Genomic DNA, 25,313 nt, shown 5'->3' with positions numbered 1-25,313 from the left:
TACCCATGGTGATTTTTGGGTAATTTTAGTTAATTTTTTTGGGTGTTCGGGCTTAAGTGTTTTGAGTTCGTATAGACTATAAGTATTCGATACAAGTGAAAACAATCAAGATAACCCAGTTCTTAGCTATAAATCAAGCATGATGGAATGACATAAGATTTGCCTTTGTATTATGCTTAGGAAACGACTAGGACACCTGAGTCACTCTAGTTGTATGATGATCGTCCTTTGTTTGTGAATATCTAGATATTGTCTATTGGTCTGATACACGTAAATTCTGAAATCGTAGCCCATGTTCAACTAGGTATGAGATGTGAGCTTTCGATGCACGTAAATTTCGGAACTCACCTCAACCTCTCGAGGATCCGAGATAGACTAAGGGCTATAAGTTTCGACGCACATAAATTATGGATCTTACCTCAAAGTTATCTCGTTTTAAATAGGCTGGTGTGTTGTCTTCGATGCATGTAAATTCCTCCAACCACTCCATTTGGCCTATCTCATGTTTGGTATGTACTTTTTCATGTTCATGTAATGAATGCATGTAGTATAGCATAGTTATATTCGTGGCACTAAGCTTGTGAGCTCAGCTTATGGAATGTGTTTCCGTACGCAGGTTAGTAGAAGGATCGTTGAGGAGCCTATCACATCTGTATATTCCAGAGTGGTCGCTGCAAAGTATTTCTTAAATCTATTTTAGAGGGCATGTATTTTATATGAACCTTTGTATGATCGAGTCATAACTCTATTTTGATCTAAAAATTTTAAGTGTGCTTGTACGTATTCGGGAGACTCTCTTATTTTGTAAACTTGTCTACGATTCCATTTAAATTATGATGAACGGTTGTACAATTATCAAATGTTTTAAAAGAAATTTTAGGGTTGACCATTTCAATGGTTTCGTGTGGCATCATAATCCATTTCAGTCAGATTGGATTAGGGTGTTATAGAAATCATGTAAAAAAGCCCAAATCATCAAGAATAATGAACAAACGAGGAGTATTTAATAATAAAATGTATCACAAAATAAACACTAGTCAAATCCGCTAATCACTAAAAAATTTGAGTTATTCTAGTTTTATTTTATAACTTGACTGAAATTTAAAAATTTTATGTTTGAGTTTATAAACTTACGAATCGAACTTTTCCAAATTGAATCGAATCGAAATGATCAACATTTCAAGTCGCGTTTACCTTTTCCCTTTCTTCGTCCCTTCTCTTTCAGCCGTTTTGAATTACTCAATTTGAATCATCTAAACTCCATCTTATCCCCTCCTGATTTGAAGCAACAGTTAATGCAAATGGTGAGGATTAAACAATAATTTGTTTTCAATTTTAGCTATCACATTTACAAATTCTATAGACCTGGCCCTCCACATTTATGCATTTGGTAGATTAAACAAACAAATTCCATCAATTTGGTCCTAATTCTAAACGATTTAACAAATTTAGCCCTCATATTTATAAATTCTATCAATTTGATTCTCCACATTTATGTGGTTAATCCTAAACCCTTACAAATTCTATCAATTTGGTTCTAGTTCTAGACATTTTAAGAATTAAAAAAAAGAAAACTTACTATACTAAGATTAGATCTTGAAGCAACAGGGAAAGATCTCCTAGAAGCAATTAGTTAATCCAAGCACACAAAAAAATCTCTATGTAACATAATACTAATTCTGAATCTTATTACTGTTATCATCATATTTATCCATATTGATATCATATTTTATATTTATCCCGACCTTTTATCCTATAAATCCGAAAAAGTGAGGGGAAAATAACTTCCCATGCTTATTATAATCATAGAATTTATTATTATGAAGGTTAAATTTGTTGAATTATTTAGAGTTAGGATCGAATTGATAAAATTTATAACTATTGAGGACTGAATGCAGAAATGTGAAGTGTCAAATTGATAAAATTTGTAAATTTGGGAGCTAAATTTGTTGAATTACTTATAATTATAATATAATTAATAGAATTTTGTAAGTGTTGAAAACTAAATGCATAATTATATCAATTAAAAACTTGCTTTCGTTGCTATGCTGGAACTAAAATAAAAGGCTGTAAGATTTTTAGTTTAATAACCAAAACAACACACACTCGATAGTCTGATGACTAATGGGTAGTTTGCCCAAAGGACAATGTTATTCTTTTTTAAATTTAAATAGTAATCTGCTCCTTTACATTAAACAAATTCATATGTTAAAATAATCATATAAATTTATATTCAAATATTATAGAAAGAAAAAAATGCACTTATTTTCCAGAAATTCTTTTTAAATCCATAATGCTAATTTCAACAAGATGCATTATTAAATGTGTATTATTCTGGGATTTATGCTAAAATTTTGAAATAGGCAGCACTTGAGGGACTTTGGGCAATGATTCTTTTATTTTCTCCTCTTCAAATGACAAGTCAAATATATTTCCCTGCAAATACTTGTCATAAGATGCCAAATCAAAATGGCCATGCCCACACATTGCCATCAAAATCACCTTCGATTCCCCACTCTCTCTGCAACGAACGGCTTCCCGGATTCTCGCTGCAATTGCATGAGTTGGCTCCGGCCGGAATCAGCCCTTCCGATCGAGCAAATCGTATTGCTTCTGCAAGGGAAAATTGTGTCCATTACCACAAAAACAATCTAACAGATTCAAATTCACTTCTAGCATATATTCGGTCAATGTTAAGATTCTTATGGATTTAGATGTCCGTTGTCGATTATCGATTCTGGATGAATGAACACACCTTCAAATCACTCGATTTTCGGAATCGAAATTGCTTCCATGAAGCCTAATTCATAGATGTGTGAAATCAAAGGTGCCATACCATGGTAACGTAAGCCACCTGTAGGATGAAAAAATGCATCAACAATAAAAAGAAGTTAAATGGATCAACCAGCTGAAAGATCTCGATGCTAATAACAGCCGACATTACCGGCATGAATCGGGTCTGGAATATTGAAATCATGCCCCAGTGTATGCATCTTCATCAATGGAGTCATCCCCGCAGTATTGCCAAAATCGTATGCATAGACACCTTTAGTCAATGAAGGACAAGTTGATGGTTCAACTGCTCGAATAACAGGATTAATTTTTCCATTGAGCTTTTCTATTATAAATGGGAAACTAAGTCCTGCGAAATTTGAGCCACCACCAGTACACCCTATGACTATATCCAGGGTTTCGCCGATGGCTTCCATTTGCCGAATGCACTCCTCCCCGATCACAGTTTGATGTAGAAGAACATGATTGAGAACACTCCCTAGGCAGTACTTTGTATCTTCATTTGCAGCTGCAATCTCTACAGATTCTGAAATAGCTACAAATAAACTTACCGGGCTGGACGGATCTATTCGAAGCATTTTATGACGCGCTTCGGTAATGTTAGATGGTGAAGGATGAACCTTTGCACCCCATGTTTGCATAATCAATTTTCGATTCGGTTTCTGATCATAAGAAGCTCGAACTTGCCACGCCTGCAGAAAATGTCCATAGCTTTACAAAGTGAAGAATTCAAAATGAAAATTCTAATGAAGAATTGATCATGACTCTTACTTCACATCCAATACCAAATAAGCTGCAGGCAAAGGCCAATGAACTACCCGATTGGCCGGCACCAATTTCGGTCACGATATTCTTGACCTTCTGTTTTGCGTTATAGTAAACTTGTAGATCCTTAAATCTGATAATGATGGGGAATACCTCTCTCAGTCGTTGGGATCCTTCTTCCAGGAAAACAGAATAGTCCACCTCACTTCCTGTGTTGACATTCCACAACAAAATGAGGTCGTCGAATGTAAAAACCTTCATCTTCTTGAGCTAACCCGAGCACCTCTTTTTCTTCTAATGTTTCGAAATACCTTTGGAGTGAGGCTCTCTTAATAGCTACTTAATAAATCAATCGTTTGCCTAGTAAGATTATTTCCTTTAAGTGTTTGCGGGATATCCTTTCCAATAAATTTCCTCACTTCAAACCTTTTACCTCTTTTGTCCCTCTTCGTGTCTTTGGTTGTATTACATTTTTCTATGACCACTGTCGTAACCAGTTTTCGTCCGGGCACGAATTTTTTTCTTGGCAGGAAAAATAAAATGAATAAATAAATGATTTTGATTTAAAAAATATTTTGGGAGTCGCCATTGACCTTTTTGGGTTAGGTAGGTCAAATACCTAAAAACAATCTTTTAAAATAGTTTTTAAGAAAACATAATTTAAAAGATAAACCGATCTTGCGTATAACCAAAAATTCATTCTTTTTAATAATAAAAAGGGTTCGTGGTCGGTTACATTTAGGTAAGGATTAGCACCCCTATTACGCCCAAAATTGGTACTTATTAATTATAAGTTGTCTCTATTATTGGAAATTTAAGAATTCAACAATATATTTAATTTATAATCATATTATTTCAAATTTATTAGTAATTTTTAAGAAAATATATTTATTTTTATATTTTTATAAATAAGATATTTATTTATTTTTAAAATACCATAATAGAACATCTAGTTGCATTAAGACTGTCATTTTCTTAATATTGAAAAATAAATAAATATTAAAACATGATTAAAATAATTTATATTAAATTATATATATATATATATACATATGGGAAAGTATTTACTATAGACAAATAAAATGAAATGAAAAATCAAATTAAAGGCATATCATTTAAAATAAAATGTAAACTTTCTAATATATAAATTCATAGAAAAATAAAAGAAAAACCAACATATTTAAGCATGTACATATGTATATTAACATACGTATAACATATATTTAATATTCCTATATATATAACACTATTTATATTATATAGATTGCACAATATTTATAAAAGTGTTATAAACACTTATATAATACGTATATATATATTTATAATAACACATACATGTATATGCAAAACGTGGTAAAGAATGACTAAAAGGGTGATTACCCCAAAATTAATCATCCAAATGAAAATATGCACTAAACTAGAGGGGCTTGAGGGGATATAACCCAAACTTTAATATATTCCTAAAACAATACCCCCTTCCCCGTGTTCACACTATCTCTCCAGCCCTTTCTTCTTCTCTCTTTTCTCATCCTCATTTTGGCGTAGCTTAAACAGAAAGAGCTCACCAACACTGGCCACCGATTTGGTGGTCGTTACGCTCTGACCGGGTACATTCTTTCCATTCAACGGAAACCAAACGACAACCCAACCCCTATCTCTCTTTTAAATCAAAAAAAATAAAAAAAAGAACCCCAAACTATACTACTATCTTTCGGCCACTCAACCCCAAATTATACCATCCATTGATCCGAGGCTCCGGCGAGGTAACCATTGAAGGTAAACTCTCACTCCTCTTCCTTTTTTTTATTATTTCAAATCCCCTGTTCGTCTTTTTTTTTAATACTGCTACTCTAGTTTGAAAAATAAAATAATAATAATAATAATAATAATAACAGATTCAAAGAGGAAACCTTAGAAATGTAATTTCTGCTGTTGTATTGCTGCTTTGAAGAATTAGAGAAAAAAATCCTTTGTTACAATTTTTTTTGTTCTATTTTGGATCGGGGTCCTCTCAAAAGATTACAATACTCTTGGGTTTTATAGATTAACCCTTATTACATAAAAATCTGATTTTTTTGTGATGATTTGATCTAGAACCTTGCATTACTGGCGGGAGAGGAAACCAGTTGGGTGGTTGTTGTTGGCGCAATGTCATTGACAAAAGGGTAACCACGGGTTACTGTCGGTGTGGAGGGACAACTGGTGAGGTGATGGAAATTAATGGAACACTGCTGTTGTGGAGGGACAGCTGGTGTTTCTTTGGAAGCTGCTGGAACCGTCAGGTGGAGCTGCAACGTGGAAGGGTTGCTATCAAGGTGAAAATGGTGATTACAGCTGCTCCTCTTTGCTCGTTGTTGTGGAACAAGAATGGAGCAAAGACATAAAGCACTATTTTTAGCTTGAATTGTTCAAACTTCTGAGCTATAAGTTCTTCTCATTATGATTTTTTCGCTCACTTCAGACGAGTTCTTCTTATTATGAACTTTTCCACTAGAATGATGATCTATCTTTTTCTGTGATAAAATCTAACAAGAGGTTGAACAAGTTCTTCTTATTATGAACTTTTTTTTCTTCTTCAGGTGAGTTCTTCTCATTATGAACTCCTTTTGGAAATGATGATCCTCAAAAGAGGTGTTGATTCAACTTCATATGTGATGAATTAAGGCAAGGTTGAATAAGTTCTTGTCATTATGAATTTCTTCTTCCTTTTTCAGACGAGTTCTTCTCATTATGAACTTCCTCTGAAAATGTTGATCCTCAAATGAGGTTCTTCTTTCATTCAACTCCATAGGTGATGAATCAAGCTAAAGTCAAACAAGTTCTTCTCATTATGAACTTCTTCTTCCTCTTCAGATAAGTTCTTCTCATTATGAACTTTATCTGGAAATGTTGATGTTGATCTATATCCTTCTGTGATAGAGTTAAGTAAAAGGTTGAACAAGTTCTTCTTATTATGAACTTCTTCTTCTTCTTCAGATAAGTTCTTCTCATTATGAACTTTCTCTGGAAAAATTAATCCATCGAGTGATGAATTCGAGCAAAAGGTTAAACAAATTCTTCTCATTATGAATTTATTCTTCCTTCTTCAGATGAGTTCTTCTCATTATGAACTCTACCTGGCAATGTTGATCCATCAAATGATGAATTCAAACAAAAGGTTGAACAGATTCTTCTCATTATGAACTTCTTATTCCTTCTTCAGATGAGTTCTTCTCAATATGAACTTTCTCTGGAAAAGTTGATCCATCAAGTGATGGATTTGAGCAAAAGGTTGAACATGCTCTTCTCATTATGAATTTCTTCTTCCTTCTTCAGATGAGTTCTTCTCATTATGAACTTTCTCTGGAAAAGCTGATCCATCAAGTGATGGATTTGAGCAAAAGGTTGAACAAGCTCTTCTCATTATGAACTTCTTATTCCTTCTTCAGATGAGTTCTTCTTATTATGAACTTTCTCTGGAAATCTTGATCCATTGTGATGGATTTGAATCTTTGCTAAAATCTTTGAAATTCATGTCAACATTTAACATGGATAAAATGAACGGAAATGCACCTATTTTTGCAAATGCCTAAATATGATGCATGAATATTAAGTTCATTTTTATTTGATTTCAAAGTGGTGAACTCGGTCTTTCTTCACTTGGTCAAAATGTCATTTCAAACTGCATTTCTGATTTGGAAGAGCAATCTTTGTGTCTTCTTTGCTTCATTTAAGTCTCAGAAGAAATGTTTCATTTATGGAACTCTTGCCGTAATCAAAATTATAACCTTGATGCCCCATTTTGTCTTGGATAAAACCAACTTTCTCTGCTTGGACTTGTGCAGAAATTCAATAAAGCTTTCATCTTTGAAAAGAGAATCTATCATCTTTGAAGAGTATAGATGTAGATATGTCAAACTCTGCAGAGATTAATTAGGAGAGTAGAGTCTGTTCTGATTTGACTCTTGAAACACATCACAAGGAGGATTTATCCTAATTCCTTTCATGTCTTCACATCTAATCAGATCTCGAATAAGGCAACTTGGACCATATCATGTCGAGATGTTTAACAATATCCTGTCATTCAACATTAGTTGGCTCCACTAGTTTCTTGTTGTTAAAATTTCTGCTTCCCTTCAATTGAAAGAAATATTCATCATGTCTCACTTCTGACCTTGGGGTTGAAGAAGACAAACTTCATCTTGGATCCATAAATGGAAATAACATATGATTGCAACATTGGTTCAATACCAGAATAACTGGTTCGTAAAACATTTGACAACACATTTATCATCTCATGTGGTTTCTGCTCAGATGTTTGTAAAGTATTTGACAAACATTCATCATTTCTTGTGACTTCTGCACAGATTTCTGGTCAGTGAAGCTCTTTGCACAGTGTTCAAAGCTTTTGTATGATGTCACAAGACCTCTTGAAAACAAAACTCAGTGGGAATACAAATGGAATGCTGGCATGACCAAAAAATTGGTCCAATTCACAAGATATGCTAGTGTCGAATTGAATAAGAGATACCAATTGATCTTGATATCATCTTGGGCAAGGGAAAGTGTAATACCGATCATGTTTTCTTCCATAATGAGTGTTGTAAGAAATGAAAACACATCAGCTATAGGAGTCATGTATAGAACGATATCCATGAAATTCTTGTCGCTGGGGATGAAACGCCCATGATAAAACCAAAATAGATGAAAACTCCGTTCACCCTGGCTGGCAATGATAACACCAATAACAATGGGAGTAAGGGTAATGTAATCTGAGCCTCTTTATTCAATGTCATCAAGCAAACAACAACTGATGTGAAAAACAGCTTCGTAACCTCAACATTATGGTTGAAACTAACTACCATGAATCTCAAAGAAATATTTTCAATCATCACCGACACACAAAATACAAAATTCAAAGCCGAGATTTTGAGGAATTGAACCCTGGATCGACTGGTTTGCCTGAGGACCATCTTTATTCATGCAACCATGATGTAGATTAACAAAGAACACGCTGTCATGTGACACATGGTTAAGAAGATTGGGTATTTGAAACCATACTTACTGAGTAAATATTTGTTCAACAACAAGACCCTGATATAACTGCCTGATGAACGAAGTAATTATGTATAGATAGCTCGACTGTCACTGTTTTACCCTTTTCATTCTTCATATCTTTCTGTCTGATTGGAAATATTTTCTCAAAATCAATGATCTTTAACACATGACGATGTGGGCCTTCAGTGTGCCCCAACATTGGCTAATACAAACGTTCAAAATGTGTCAACATTCCAATTGATTGAAATGGGCTTGCAGTAAGCCCCAACATTTGTTGACGTAAACATTCAAAATGCGTCAATGTTCCTGATTATGATTGAAATAGGTTTTCAGCATACCCCAATATTTACTTCTTGTTGATGTGAGCTTTCAAAATGCCCAAATATTTATACTGACGTGGGCCCTCAGAATGCCCCACATGAATCATTTCTGACTGAAATGGGCTTTCGATATGCCCCAACATTTGCTAATACAAACGTTCAAAATACATCAATATTCCTGATTCTGATTTGAAAGGAGCTTTCAGCATGCCCCAATATTTACTTCTTGTTAATCCGAGACTTCAAAATGCCCCATATGGATCTGTCTGAAGTAACCTTCAAAATGTTCCAACATTCTATTTCTGGTTGAAATGAGCCTCCAAGAATACCCAAAATGTCCCATTATTCTATTTCTGTTTGAAATGGGTTTTCAAGATGTCCCGCATGAATCTGTCTGAATTGGACCTTTAGAATGCCCCCAACCTTCTAAACTGTAAGGCTTACTTCCAATGTTTGTTTGATTTCAATATCGTGATCCCCACGAGGTTCAATTTTGACAATGTACTGTTGTGGGTACTTGTAGCTTTATTCGTGCCTCAAATATGTTTATCTTGAATACTCTCATTCTGGTTTCACTAAACAGCAGTTGTCAAGTAACTTGAGGAAATCTCTTCATGTTGTCACAAACTTACGAAGTGCTCAATCATTCTGACGAAAATGACTGAGATATGTGCCTCTTCTGAATGAGGTGCCCACTTCTTGGATCTGGAAGGATCTAGTTGGACAGAGCGGTATAAATCGTTTAGTAACTCATTTCAGGCTGACACAATGAACCTTTTTTCAGTGAAGGCTATTTCTAGAATATATTTTTCCATGCAACATGTTGATTCTGATAACTACTCATCTGATTATGAAGCAATCTTTCAGGATGATTTCACAGATATTGATAGTTCTTCTGATACTGAGGAAATCATGAATTCTGATTCTGATGAGGAGAATAAACTGTTATACTTGACGAAAATGGGGTACTCAGAGGCTGAGGCTTCAATAGCCATGGAGATATGTGATCTAAATTCATCAATTGTAGAGTTGACAGATTTTATATGTGCTGCTCAAATGGCTAAGGCTGCTAACGCACTTCTATCAGGAGAAGATAAGAAGTCATTATGCAATGATCCTAATTACAAGAAAAGGCAAAACTCGGGTTATGATTTTTTTTAAAAGGAAGAAGTAGAGGAAGCTTGAAAAGAAGCTTCTTAATGAAGACTATTATCAAATTCATCTTTCAAATCCAATGATTGGTTTTGGGGTTCATACCAAACCAGATCAGATAACTCAAAGAACACTTCCAGAAGATGCTATTGGGTCTCCTTATTTCTACTATGAGCAAATTCATCTTTCAAATCCAATAATTGGTTTTGGGGTTCATACCAAACCAGATCAGATAACTCAAAGAATACTTCCAGAAGATGCTATTGAGTCTCCTTATTTCTACTATGAGAACGTGGCACTTGCTCCAGTTGGTGCTTGGACTGAAATGGCATGGTACTTATACGATGTAAATCCAGAATTTGTAGATTTGAAGTATTTTTATGCTGCTGCACGGAAAATAAGCTATATTCATAATCTGCCAATTGAGAACAGATTTCCTTTTATTCTGCTTCCTCCTTGCGCCATGCATGATGCTTTTTCATTGACACAAAATGGTGGCCTTTCTGGGCTCCCAGAACAAAGTTCAACTGTTTACAAATATATACAGGAAGTGCCAAATTGACAAAAAGGATCCGTAAGGCTCTTGAAGCTTATGATGAGTCACCTTCGAGTGTCCAGAAGTATGTTCTTGATGATTGCCGAAAATGGAATCTGGTATGGGTTGGAAGGAATAAAGTTGCTCCTCTTGAACCTAATGAGGTGGAAATGCTTCTAGGTTTCCCTAAAAACCATACACGAGGAGGAGGATCTGCTAAAGATATGTTCCCAGGTGGTATCAATGTTCTGTCTTTTTTCTCTGGAATCAGTGATGCAGATGTTGCCTTTTACTGTCTTGGCATATCCTTGAAATGTTCAAGAACTGAATGTGATCGTTTGGAGCAATTGATGAGTAGATTTAACGGACTCGACCTTGTTGTTGGTGGCATCCAGTGTAACAACCTTACTGGAAGAAATAAACATCATAGGGATAAACTAGAAGATTTTTATTTGTGCATTTTCTTGGAATGACTACTAGAGTGACTGTCTCTTTTGTTGTTTCAAGATATTCACTACTATATCTCACTTTTCCCGAACCATGGAAGGGTTTAGTTGATGGTAAAACTGGTTATCTTTACTTTTGGAATCCTGTAACTAATGTTACCCAATATGAAAGGCATACAAGTGTAGAATCTGTTCCAATGTCTTATTTAAGTTCAACAATATTCTGAATGACATAATGGATATAATCCTGACAAGGAAAATGATCGACATGGAAGAAGTAGCAATGATGTACCAAGACTTGAGAACAGTATCACAGTATAACCAGAGTGAAAGTGGTGACTTGTTCATTCCCATAATACACTTAATGGGACTTATGACCCTGTGATTGGAGAATCTGCTAGAGACATGGATTGATGGCTGGGGAAAATAATTAGTCTGGTGATGCTTATCACCTTTAACATGAGATAAGTGATAATCTTTCTTGATGAATTGCTAATGATGTTATAGGAGAGTGTCACAAGTTTAATTCTCCAGACTTTCTGGCTTTTTGGACCACTTTCCTTCAAAAATGTGAAGTGTTTCATTATTCTGGCCTCATTCATTCTTTTTCTACAACAGAGGTAGAATAAGCAACAATTGCTTCAAGGACCTTCCTCATTTAAGACTGTCCTGTTTAAAAATGTTTTTTCTCCTTTCTTTATTAAAGAATGAAAGAATTTTGAAAAGTAATGCCCTTCTCAGGTTCACAATAAAATCAAATCATAAGCATGAATTCAAAGAATATCAAAAGAATCAACAACTCTGTAATGTTTGAGAATTATAATTCTTTGACAAGTATCAAGATTTGGTTTGGTTTCAGGATGGCCTTCCTATTTTCTATGGTTACATCTATTTAAGATGTCACTCATCTCTCGCTCTTTGTGAACTTTGTCACATGTCTCACTTTGAGGACTTGGTATTTTAAACGGATACGTACAAAATGACGCAACTAGGATTGTCAATCACTAGACATTCTAGATTCCTTCCATTTCAATTCTCTGGAATCTTTCATTTAGACTCATCTAATCAAAGTAGTGTAAAAATATCGGTCTAAAAATGAAATTTCTGAGTGATTGTGTGAAGTTGACTATAACAGGTGTTTCGTAACTCCCTTAGTCCATTTGTTAACACATTTGCCACTTTGGCTAGCTGAATTCAGCTTTATTGTATATCACCTTTATCAGGTTAATTGAAACTTATCCATAAACTCAGGGCTATTAACCAATTGCTCTAGAGGGACAACTTTATTGCATATAATAATATAATAGGTTAGCTGAATATTATCCATAAAGCCGGGGCTATTAACCAATTACTTTAGGGGGATAACTCAACATAACAGACTAGTTGAATATTATCCATAAAGCCAGGGCTATTAACCAATTGCTTTAGGGGGATAACTCAAGCTTTATTGTATCACAAGCGTATCTAAATCCAATTTCTTAAGCTTGTTAAGAAGAACCTGTTATAGCCTAGGTGTTTTGGTGGAAGTCAGAAAATCTCTTCGTTAGGGTTCAATTCCCAAGCAACTGACTTAAACTAGATTTACCTATTTGTAAAAATTACGCTCATCATCGAATGTCATCAATAGAAAAATACTCTAGTCGGTTTTGTAATGTAATACACCAATGATGCCCCATGTTGTACGCTCCTATATATAAATACCAAGCCTTTTGTAATGTCTTTCAATTGGAGAATGCTATCTCATATTTGTAATAGGATATTGTTTGGGTGTATTTCTTCTGGGGCAAGGTCAAGGGTCCTTGTTTTTCTGGTTTTCAATCTTGATATTTTGTCAAAGATTACAACTCTAATCATGCAGAATTTTTAATCCAGTTGATATTCAAAGAACTGCAAGATTACAAAATTGATTCAATGCTCATAACCTTAAAAGCAACACAAATTTATTTATTGCACAAAAAGTGGAGAAAGGAACGAAAAAAAACAAGTTCAAACAAGATGCTGAAAATAGAAAGGTACTACAGTGGTAGATAACACTTCCACTTGTTTATGCATCATTACTTCTCTAATGTTGGGTGTGCAATTAGAACATAGTTCTTGTCCTCATTTGCCCCCCATTTCTTGATCATTTCTTGTGTCAAAACCCCTTTGTCAACAAGCATCTCAATTTCTTTCAACAGTGGCCTACAATTGCCAATAGAGTGTCCAGATACCCCCAAGTGGAAATTACAAACACTATCTTGATCATAGCTATGAGCAGAAGGGTTTGGTGTCACTTTCGTTGGTCTTGGTGTGATGTATTGACCTTTAATCAAATGCGGGTACAAGCCTGAAATGGAGGTTTGGAACACCTCCAAAGTATTTCTTGATCGCATGACTTTCTTTGGTCGATCTGAACAACTATTTACTCCTTTTCTTTTGCAATTACGGGGACTTTGGATGTGGTACTCATTCACATTACCAACTTTAGCTCTCTGATCAATCAGGCTATTGGATGTGACTTTTGAGTTTCCTTCACTGATTACATTCTCAATTAAATCTCCACTTGTCATAAGATTCTTGAATTCCTTCGTCGGATTTGCCTGCATTAACTCGCAGAAAGGAGCGGGAATGGAATCCATAAACATATGTGATATCTCTTCTTCTAACATGGGAGGTTGAACTTATGATGCCACTCCTCTCCATCTTAAGGCATATTCTTGAAATCTTTCATTGGTTTTCTTCTTTACTCTTCGAAGATCCATACGTGTTGGAGCTAAGCCTTTAACATACCGATATTGTCCCAAAAATGCATCAGCTAGATCTACCCATCTCTTGACCTGTTCTTGGGTCAACTGATTGTACCAAACTACTATTGGGCCAACAAGACTATCATGGAAAGAGTGAATTAATAGATCATCAGAACTCAAATATCCTTCCATTTTTCTGCAAAACATTCTCAAATGGATTAAGGGACAACTGGTGCCATCATATTTCTCAAAATCATGCATTTTGAATTCATGGGGAATAATCAAATCTGGAACCAAGCTGAGCTCTCTTGCTTCTAATTCTTTGTTGTGGGCACTAACATCTTTCATGTTTCTGATTGCTTTCTCTGTCCTCTTGACTCTCTCCTCATATTGTGAATAATTAATGAGGCTATTATTTGGGTTTGAGTGGGATGCCCCAGGGTATGTTATCTTTCTCGACTCTTCAATCTGATAGCACGATTTCTCTTTAGCAGTTATCTCTTCTTTATCAGATTTCATTCCCTGAATAATTTGATATGATCCATCTGGTACTGAATCTGACGCTTCTTTCCTTGTATCCCGAGGTAACCCTGTCAATTGTTCTGGCCACTGGTCTTGTAGTCCCTTATAAGATTGCTCCATTGTTTTCATGACGATAGTAAAGTAATATGAATGAATGGTCTTGGTTTTTACTGTTACAGATCCTTTCATGAATTATTTACATGTTTTTATAATTAAAGTACATAACAGTACTTAAATAAAAATGTGAAAAATGCATAAATGGAAAAATAAGAATGCAAAATGTGCAATTCAAAGGCAAACATAAAAGTATGAATGCAAAGATGCAAAATGAAAATGCATATATGAAAAGGTGTTTACTCAAGAGTGATCATCTTAGAACAGATTTCATTGAACACAAAAGTTTCGGTACATCAAACAAAACTTTTACATGCAGGGAATAACTTTCACTCCTAATTTCTCTATTTCACTTAAAATCCAAACTAACTTCCACTCATACTCAGGAGTGGAGTTATCCATCTGCTTTAATTCTCTCGTGAAGCCAGCTAAGTCCACCAGCTTATGAGCCACATTGTTTGCTTGAGCAGCAGCTTCATTCATGACATTATCTTTTTCCTTCATCCTTTGTGTCAATTCTCGAAGTTGTAAACAATGTTGTTCATTTTTTTCTTATGAGAGAATCTTTGTGTTCAAAAAGTTCTCGTACAAGATCTCCATAATCATCTAAACATTTCTTCAATGTCTTGTTCTTGTCTATAGTGGCCTCTAATTCAGTATCAATCTCATGCTGATGGATCTGATATGATGCTTCCATGTTGGTCATAGCACTATTCAACACTTGATTTTCGACTTGACATCTTTTCAATTCACTGATAGATGCATTGCGTCTTTCTTCTGCAACTCGTGAATTATGATAAAACTTCTTGGCTCGACCTTCATATATGTTACAGTTCTTTTTCAGCTTGGTGACCCCTGTGATCCACTCTTCTAGGGTGTTTCCTATGCCAGCATTTCGAAAGGCTTGACTGATCTTTTGGAAATCTTCATGCATGTTTTTCATTTTGGTGCTCAATTCCTTGTTTTGATACTTCAAATGACGTATTTGAGCTTCGAATCTCAGCAAATCTTCTTCCTTTTGGACGTCCCTCCTGATGCCCTTACCTTTGAATACATTTGGTGTTGATCTGGCAGGATCTTCAGTTACTAAACTAGGTTGATCATTTATCATAAACTGTAAGGCTCCCTGATCCAAAAGTCTTTGGACTCGATGTTTGAAAGCAAGACAATTCTCAATTATATGTCCTTGAGCTCCGGCATGATATTCACAATAAACGTTGATGTCATACCAATTTGGATACGGAGGTTGGAATGATTTTATACAGCATGGAGCCACTTCTCGTGCTTCAAGTAGCTTCTCATATAACTTTTTATATGATATAGGGATAGCATCAAAATGAGAACCACTTTTTGTCTTAGATTGAGCTTTAGACGTCGGGAGCAGACTAAACTTCGATGATTTCAGGTTACATGATTTCTTCTCTTCTCTGGGAGCTTTTACAGTGGTCATTATTTCTTCGGTATCTCCAGACGATTTGTGAATACGAATGAGGATTGTTTGTAATTTCTCAAACTGGTTAAGATCAGAAGTCCTTTGTGTATCTGACATTGCAGAGTTAGGTTCATTGAGCTCTCTCTCTTTCTGTGCAGGGGTTTCTTTTTCTTTGTCCAAAACAGATATTCTATCCATTATTTTGGTCATCTGCTCTCTTATTTCTCGTATCTCGTCTTGCTCCTTAATGGACACATGATCTCTAGGTGTATAGCTCTCTTCTATCCTCGAAATTCCCTCAGGATGCCTTTTCTTGGCCGCATCATATTTTGTTTGATCATAAAACTTTTTGTCCATTTACGATTTCTTTCCAATATGATGAACAGTCTTTCAAGTCAACACCTTTTGATTATGCCATGATTGTGCAATGCAAACAAAGGAAATCAATATAAACAAGTTTAGAGCAATGTAACATGCATGAAGAAAAAAAATAAGAAAAAAATAGAATAGTTAGTACCAACTAATGGAAAGAAAAATTTATATCTATCAAGGTATAAATCCTAACCTCATGCTTTCTAGTTTCATGCTTTGTTTGGAAAATTTAACCTAACGACATGATTACTAATTCGCAGGCATTTATTCAGAGAGAAAAATAAATTAAATAAATTAAAAGCTAGAGCTTATTTCTCCTTTGTGTATACCTATGAACAGAGGTTCAGTACTGTCTTAGATCAGGTGAATTTCTAGGGTTTATTATATGCAGGGTTTCAGTTCTAGGAGTAAAGGTACTCGAATTATCCTTGTTGATGCCCCCTTGGGCTGTCAAACCCTCAATCCTAGTCCATTACAGACTTAAGCAAACCGAGTTCAATTCGAGGGGATACACTTCTCTATGCCTGACACGGAGAATAAATTCTCACAAAGACATAGAGCATATGAACCCCGAAAGTTACTTGCTAGGTCTGACACGGAGAATAAATTCTCACGAAGACGACGCTTTCACTCCTACATAAAAGGGACAAACTTGATTAGAAAGCTTATGTTATGCAATGCAAGTGTTGTGTGTGAGGAGAAATATTTAAACCTTTGACAGACAATAAATAATAAAATTTAATATCTGAAAATAAAGTAAAATTAAAAAAAAATATAATGAATATTATGAAAATCAAAAGTAATAAAAATTTGAAAGAATTAAAAATTAAATAAATGAATTTTTAATTTCTAATTAATAGAGACAATTTATAATTAATTTTAAAGTTTGACGGTCCCCAGTGGAGTCGCCAAGCTGTCGTAACCAGTTTTCGTCCGGGCACGAATTTTTTTCTTGGCAGGAAAAATAAAATGAATAAATAAATGATTTTGATTTAAAAAATATTTTGGGAGTCGCCATTGACCTTTTTGGGTTAGGTAGGTCAAATACCTAAAAACAATCTTTTAAAATAGTTTTTAAGAAAATATAATTTAAAAGATAAACCGATCTTGCGTATAACCAAAAATTCATTCTTTTTATTAATAAAAAGGGTTCGTGGTCGGTTATATTTAGGGAAGGATTAGCACCCCTATTAAGCCCAAAATTAGTACTTATTAATTATAAGTTGTCTCTATTATTGGAAATTTAAGAATTCAACAATATATTTAATTTATAATCCTATTATTTCAAATTTATTAGTAATTTTTAAGAAAATATATTTATTTTTATATTTTTATAAATAAGATATTTATTTATTTTTAAAATACCATAATAGAACATCTAGTTGCATTAAGACTGACATTTTCTTAATATTGAAAAATAAATAAATATTAAAACATGATTAAAATAATTTATATTAAATTATATATATATATATATATACATATACATATGGGAAAGTATTTACTATAGACAAATAAAATGAAATGAAAAATCAAATTAAAGGCATATCATTTAAAATAAAATGTAAACTTTCTAATATATAAATTCATAGAAAAATAAAAGAAAAACCAACATATTTAAGCATGTACATATGTATATTAACATACGTATAACATATATTTAATATTCCTATATATATAACACTATTTATATTATATAGATTGCACAATATTTATAAAAGTGTTATAAACACTTATATAATACGTATATATATATATATATTTATAATAACACATACATGTATATGCAAAACGTGGTAAAGAATGACTAAAAGGGTGATTACCCCAAAATTAATCATCCAAATGAAAATATGCAGCTAAACTAGAGGGGCTTGAGGGGATATAACCCAAACTTTAATATATTCCTAAAACAATACCCTCTTCCCCGTGTTCACACTATCTCTCCAGCCCTTTCTTCTTCTCTCTTTTCTCATCCTCATTTTGGCGTAGCTTAAACAGAAAGAGCTCACCAACACTGGCCACCGATTTGGTGGTCGTTACGCTCTGACCAGGTACATTCTTTCCATTCAACGGAAACCAAACGACAACCCAGCCCCTATCTCTCTTTTAAATCAAAAAAAATAAAAAAAAGAACCCCAAACTATACTACTATCTTTCAGCCACTCAACCCTAAATTATACCATCCATTGATCTGAGGCTCCGGCGAGGTAACCATTGAAGGTAAACTCTCACTCCTCTTCCTTTTTTTTATTATTTCAAATCCCCTGTTCGTCTTTTTTTTAATACTGCTACTCTAGTTTGAAAAATAAAATAATAATAATAATAATAATAATAATAACATATTCAAAGAGGAAACCTTAGAAATGTAATTTCTGCTATTGTATTGCTGCTTTGAAGAATTAGAGAAAAAAATCCTTTGTTACAATTGTTTGGTTCTATTTTGGATCGGGGTCCTTTCAAAAGATTACAATACTCTTGGGTTTTATAGATTAACCCTTATTACATAAAAATCTGATTTTTTTGTGATGATTTGATCTAGAACCTTGCATTGCTGGCGGGAGAGGAAACCAGTTGGGTGGTTGTTGTTGGCGCAATGTCATTGACAAAAGGGTAACCACGGGTTACTGTCGGTGTGGAGGGACAACTGGTGAGGTGATGGAAACTAATGGAACATTGCTGTTGTGGAGGGACAGCTGGTGTTTCTTTGGAAGCTGCTGGAACCTTCAGGTGGAGCTGCAACGTGGAAGGGTTGCTATCAAGGTGAAAATGGTGATTACAACCACAATCCTCATAAATCTAAACTTGATCCTCGGGCAATTCAGTGTGTCTTTGTTGGTTATTCATCCCATCAGAAAGGTTATCGTTGTTACTCTCCTTCTACAAAATGGTTCTTCACATTTATGGATGTCATTTTCAAGAACATAAATCGTTCTTCTCAAAAACCGAAATCCAGGGGGAGAGTGAGTATGAATTTCAATTTTTATCGATTATTACTGAGTTACCCATCAGCCCATCTTGTACTAAAAAAACTACCACTCTATAACCTCCTAATACCAACACATCTGATAATGAAAACCAATCCATTAATCTCATCGACTCTCATAAAACACATAGACCATCTACCAATATTCTCATCTACAAAAGACTACCCAAACAAGCCTTACCTTCTACACAGCAGCCAATGCATTGTCAAGAGCCATAACCAAATTTAAATCCATCGACAGACAAAGAAGATAGTGACCAAAGTAAGTTAGATGTGGTAATTGATACTAGTGAGTTACTAATTGCTCAAAGAAAGGGAGTTAGACGATGTACAACTCATCATATTAGTAAATTTGTTGCTTATGGGAAACTAATGTTTGGTTTTAAGACTTTCACAACTCAAGTTGATCATATTCACATTCCAGAGACCATAGAAGAGGCATTAAAAAGTCTTGAATGGAATAAGGCAGTTGAAGAAGAAATTTCAGCTCTAGAAAACAACAAAACCTGGATCATTGTTGATTTACCTCAAGACAAGAAACCAGTCGGTTGCAAATGGGTATTTATTGTGAAATTCAAGGCAAATGGAAAAATTGAGAGATATAAGGCTAGACTTGTGGCAAAATGGTTCACTCAGACTTACGAAGTTAACTATCAGGAGACCTTTGCTCCAGTTGCAAAACTTAACACTGTTCGATTCTATTATTCGTGGCATTGAACAAGGATTGGATACTTCACCAACTAGAAGTAAAAAATGTATTTCTCAATGACAATCTTTAAGAAGAGGTCTATATGCAAGTTCCACTATGAATTCATTTTGGAAATAACCGGGTATGTAAATTACTGAAATTATTATATGGTCTAAAACAATCACCTCGAGATTGGTTTGATAGATTCACGAAGATACTAATATAAAATAACTACAAACAGTGCCAATCTGATCACACTCTGTTTGTAAAAACTGCTCCTGATAAGAAAAAGTCAATCTTAATTGTCTACGTTGATGATATCATCATAACGGGGAGATGACTTGGTAGAAATCGAGAAGTTGAAGACATTACTAGAAAACGAGTTTGAAACCAAAGATTTGAGAACTCTGAGATATTTCCTAGGCATGGAGGTAGCGAGATCACGAGAAGAAATTGTCATAAATCAAAGAAGGTATATTCTAGACTTACTTTCTGAAACTGGAATGACTAACTGCAAGCCCTCGGAAACTCCTATGGAAGTTAACTTGAAATTGAGTAAAGATGAAAACCCGGTAAACAATGAACATTATCAGAGGATAGTTGGTAAACTCATTTATCTATCTCTAACTAGACCTGACATTGTTTTTCCTATTAGTATTATTAGTCAATACATGAATGATCCATGAGAAGAACATCTGGAAGCATTTAATCGAATCTTAAGATATCTAAAGATGACACCAAGACATGGGTTGATTTTCAAAAAACATGAATACAGAACAGTTAAAATCTTCTCAGATTCAAGTTGGGCTGGAGAATTAACATATAGAAGGTCAACCACGGGATATTGCTCATTTGTGTGGGGAAACCTAGTGACATGGAGAAGCAAGAAACAATCAGTAGTCTCTAGAAGCAGCGCAAAAACAGAATATAGGGCGATAGCACTCGGAATGTGTGAAGGAATTTGGCTACAAAGACTCTTAACTAAACTAGAGATGTGCAACAACAATAATTTTGAACTTCATAGTGACAGCAAATCTGCAATAAGCATTGCAAAGAATCTGGTGCACCACGACAGAACAAAACATGTGGAGATCGACAAACATTTTATTGTAGAAAAAGTAAATGGCAGAACTGTGAAACTAAACTACGTCCCTTCACAAAACCAGCTAGCAGATATAGTGACCAAGGCACTTCGAAGGATTACCTTTGACGAAATTACATCCAAGCTGGGTCTTCACAATATTTACTCCCCAGCTTGAGAGGGAGTGTAAGTAGTGTTTAAGTTCAACTATGAATCCTAACGTATCTCTAAAACTATCTCCTAATTTATAGAAAAGATTACTCCTATTTTATCTAGGTCTCTAATTCATGTATATAAAAAATCTCATGTATCCTCTTGTGTAAAATACAATTGTTCTTTGAATAAAATAATTTCATAATTGAAAAAACCCTATTTACTAGAACCGAAAAACTGTATTTCTACATATGTTTACCAGAACCAAAAAACTCTATTTCTATAAGCATTACATTAATGCAAAGATTAATCTTTTGCTCGACATAGCTTATTGTTAGTGTTTGATTACTGGAACAAGAGTATCGTTTACTGTTAATATTATTGTCCAAAGACATGATATTGATGTAGTGTTTGGTATCTTGTGATGGGAATTAGCCATTATTTTGAATTTATTTGTTTACTTAAGATGTGAGCTTCAATTTTGTTTATATTTTGTTCTGAATTCAACTAATTATCTATTTAGTGATACTATAATATTTGATATTATACATTTTCTACTCATGCTTAAGAAAACACATCTTAAGGAATCAGAAAATGGACTTACATACGTTTTTGGTTTTATGAACATATACTTTACACTAAGGAAAGAACAATTTTCACCTCTCATGGAGGATAACATCCTTAATTGGATTTTGATAGGTGAAATTTGTTCAAATTGCACAAGTTTAATTGTCGTAAAACACGACATTTTAGAAGCTTTTAGGGGCACATAATCTGAAAGGATTACTTAAACCAATGGTTTCCTTGACGAAATTGAGAAATATTTTCCTAAAAACAATAAGGTTTAAATGACATCATTTTTTACATCATTTTTTGACAACATTTTTTGACTTATTTGATGTCAATAAAATATAAGGGTTAAGGAAATGTGAGAGAGTACTTTATGGATATGTTTCATTTTGCTTCAAGACTTAAGGCACTTAGATCGAGTTTTTCTAAAGAATTACATGTTCTTTTGATTTCAATATCACTTCCTATAGAGTTTAATCAACTCAAAGGGAGAGATAAACTCTGAATGAGCTTCGTTCTTATTATCTGCAAGAGGAAGAAATGTTGAAGTAAAGGTGATAAATAGGTCATTCGGATCGGGTTTGGGTCGAGTCATTTCGGGTCAGGTTATTTCAAGTCTAAATTATATTGGGTTTAATTTTATTCGGGTTGGGTCAAATATTGTTCGGATCTATTCGGGTGCACGGTAAATCGAATCGGGTTGGGTATCAGCTCAGGTCAATTTTCGGGTATGATGATTATCAAATCAGTTGTTTTTCAATTTAGATTAATAACAGATAGGTTGATTTTTGGGTTAGATCAATATCGGGTTGGTTAGATTTTGAGTCGGGTCAATATCAGATCGGTAAATTTCGGTTAGGTCAACCTTTAGATCATGTCAATTCGGGTTGAATTGATTATGAATCTAAACAAGTATATATAGAATTATTAAAATATTCTAGTGAAAAAATGTCTTCTTGTTTGTTAATCTTATCATTTAGTCCTAATTTCAATTCTCAATCATTCAATATTTTTAATTAAACCAACATTTAGAGATGATAAATCGATAATTTAACACAAAAACTATCCTATAATGCATGTTAGAATTTGTTATCAAAATTTTATCTTGATCTTATATGAAAAGTTTATAATGAGAACTATTTGATAAAGAAATAATTTTTATTAAATTTTTTATTTCCAATTATAAATTTAAATTTTTTATTAAATTTTAAAATAATTTTATTAAATTTTAAAATAATTTTATTAAATTTTAAAATAATTTTATTTGTTAAGTTTTAGTCGTAACATAAGTAAACTTTATATTATTTTTATTATAAATATAATATTATTTCCTTTGTTTTAGTTGTTTTGTATTATTTTTATTATAAATTTAATATTTTTATTACAAGTAAGATAAATAAACTATTTATTATTATTTTCAATCTTACAATTAGATTCTTTTATTTATTATTGTTTTCAATCTTACAATTAGATTCTTACTTTTATATTGCTCTTATGTAATAACATAAGAAAATGTTCTATTATTTTTATTATAAATCTAATATTTTTAATAAATTATCAATTTTATTTAAATTAATTTATTATTCGGTTCAAATTAATTTCTCTTCGGGTTGCTTTCGGATCGAGTTCAATTCGGTTCGGTTCGCTTTCGACTCAGGTTAAAATCTAATTCAGGTTTCTTTCAGTCTGGCTTAATTTCAGTTTTGGTTCGGATTATTTTCAGTTTAGCTAAATTTTGGTTCGGGTATGGGTCAGGTATCGGATCAAATTTGATTATCATATTTGGGTTAATATCGGGTATTAAATCGAGTAAATCAATTCGGGTAATTGGGTTCGGGTCAAGTTTGCTAGGTCTAGGTTGAAGCATAATAAGTTTTAAAGTACTCACTTGAAAAGTGCATATAAAGATAATGCAAAAAATAAAACCAATATGTAGTTGTTAAGGGTCTAACTCAAAAGAGACAATAATATGTTACAAAAGGGTTGTTCTCTTTTTAGATAAGTTAGGGCAAATGAGGAGAAATTGAATTCTAAAAAATTAAGCAACTACTTTGGTTAGTTTGAGCGATCTAGGGGTTATAAGTTTTATGATCTCATAATTAGAAATATTTTTAAAGTAAGATCTATAATACTTTTTGTGGATGTTGAGTTTGGAGGGAGATATAAGTTTGGGGAATTGATTTTAATGAGGAATTGGATTATAACTCAATTCATGTTATCACTTTTAATGATATCCATGTATTCATACATGTCGTTAATCAAGAAGTGAATCTAGAATCTCAACCCTAGGGAAGAACAAACTCGACAACCTCAAAGAACAAGTGCCATTTAGAAAAGCCAGAATATGAGAGAAATATTATTTTATATTAATAAGGATGACAGTGGAATGATGGAAGATGATCTAATCAACTTTCATTATGTCATAAAACTTCTGACTCTCAAAAGTGGATTAAGGTCATGTAAGAGTAGTATAAGTTCTATAGAAGATAATAAAGTTTGAGAACTTGTCTCATCACCTAAAGGTGCAAAGTTAATTTGTTGCAAATGGTGATGTTGGCATGTATAAGGCATGTCTTGTATCTAAAGGATATACTCATAAAAAAGGCATTGATTTTGTAGAGACTTTCTCTTTGGTTTCATTGAAAGACTTTCAGAATAATTATGATACTTGTTGCTCATGTTTAATTGAGTTACATAAGTTGGATTTCAAAATTGTGTTTCTCAATGGTAACATTGATGAAATATTTTATACGGTGCAGTTAAAAAATTAAGTCTAATGAAACAAAATTAATGATATGCAAATTAAGGAAATCCATTTACGAGTTTAAGTATGACTCTCGTTAATTGTATAACAAATTTCACCAAGTGATTAACTTATTTGATTTTGAGATAAATTTAGTTGATAATTGTATATACTATAAGTTCAGTGGGACTAAGCCAAATAATACCCTTTATTGTTGACAATGTGTTGTTTTAATTGCCAAATAAAATATGCCTTAATCTCAAATAAAATAAAATAAAGAATAATATATAGAGAGTAAGGATCGATCCGTAGGGAATATGGAATTGTTGATGAATTGATTCTTACTTCTGGACTAAGCATGATCTGCAAAGAAAATAAAAGAAGGCTTTAGTTCGATTGAAATATAAAGAAAATAAAATGAAACGAAGTAGATTTGAATTAAAATCTAATTGTAAAAATTAGCCACCGACTTTCACTTTGCCTCAAATTTTTTTGATCATCGAAATAGATTTTCACTTCGGATTCATACTGGTTACAGTCTATAGGGCCCAACCCCTATAACTTGTTTTTTTCTCAATTGAAGTGACATTCCAAAATAATCTTTGATTGTGAAGTCCTTATGTGGACTAATCGCGACAATCGTTATTAGAGCCACTCAATTTTAAAGCTTTGGAAAAACCTAACTCATATAGTGTATCGTTGAGAATCGAATCCGATCTCATTTCCCAATAGCATACCACCGCTAAGTGTGTTCCCAGGAAGCCGAATGTGCTACAAGTCGATCCTTCCTCCCAACTTTCAATTGAAAACACTATCAATCTAACGTGCACTTTTTGAAAAGAAAATGTTTTTGATTATAAAAGGATGGTCTATTACCAATC

The 25,313-nt window shown here is 33.5% G+C and overlaps 1 pseudogene; it reads right to left on the bottom strand.

Moving 5' to 3' along the window:
* Positions 1 to 2,346: 2,346 nt before the first annotated feature.
* LOC120166694 lies at positions 2,347 to 3,819 on the bottom strand (annotated as a pseudogene).
* Between the last annotated feature and the right edge of the window lie 21,494 nt (positions 3,820 to 25,313).

Source organism: Hibiscus syriacus, unplaced genomic scaffold (assembly GCF_006381635.1).
Source record: "Hibiscus syriacus cultivar Baekdansim isolate YM2019G1 unplaced genomic scaffold, ASM638163v2 tig00111644_pilon, whole genome shotgun sequence".
NCBI classification, from domain to species: Eukaryota; Viridiplantae; Streptophyta; class Magnoliopsida; order Malvales; family Malvaceae; genus Hibiscus; species Hibiscus syriacus.
This window is presented reverse-complemented; position numbering and strand designations above follow the sequence as displayed.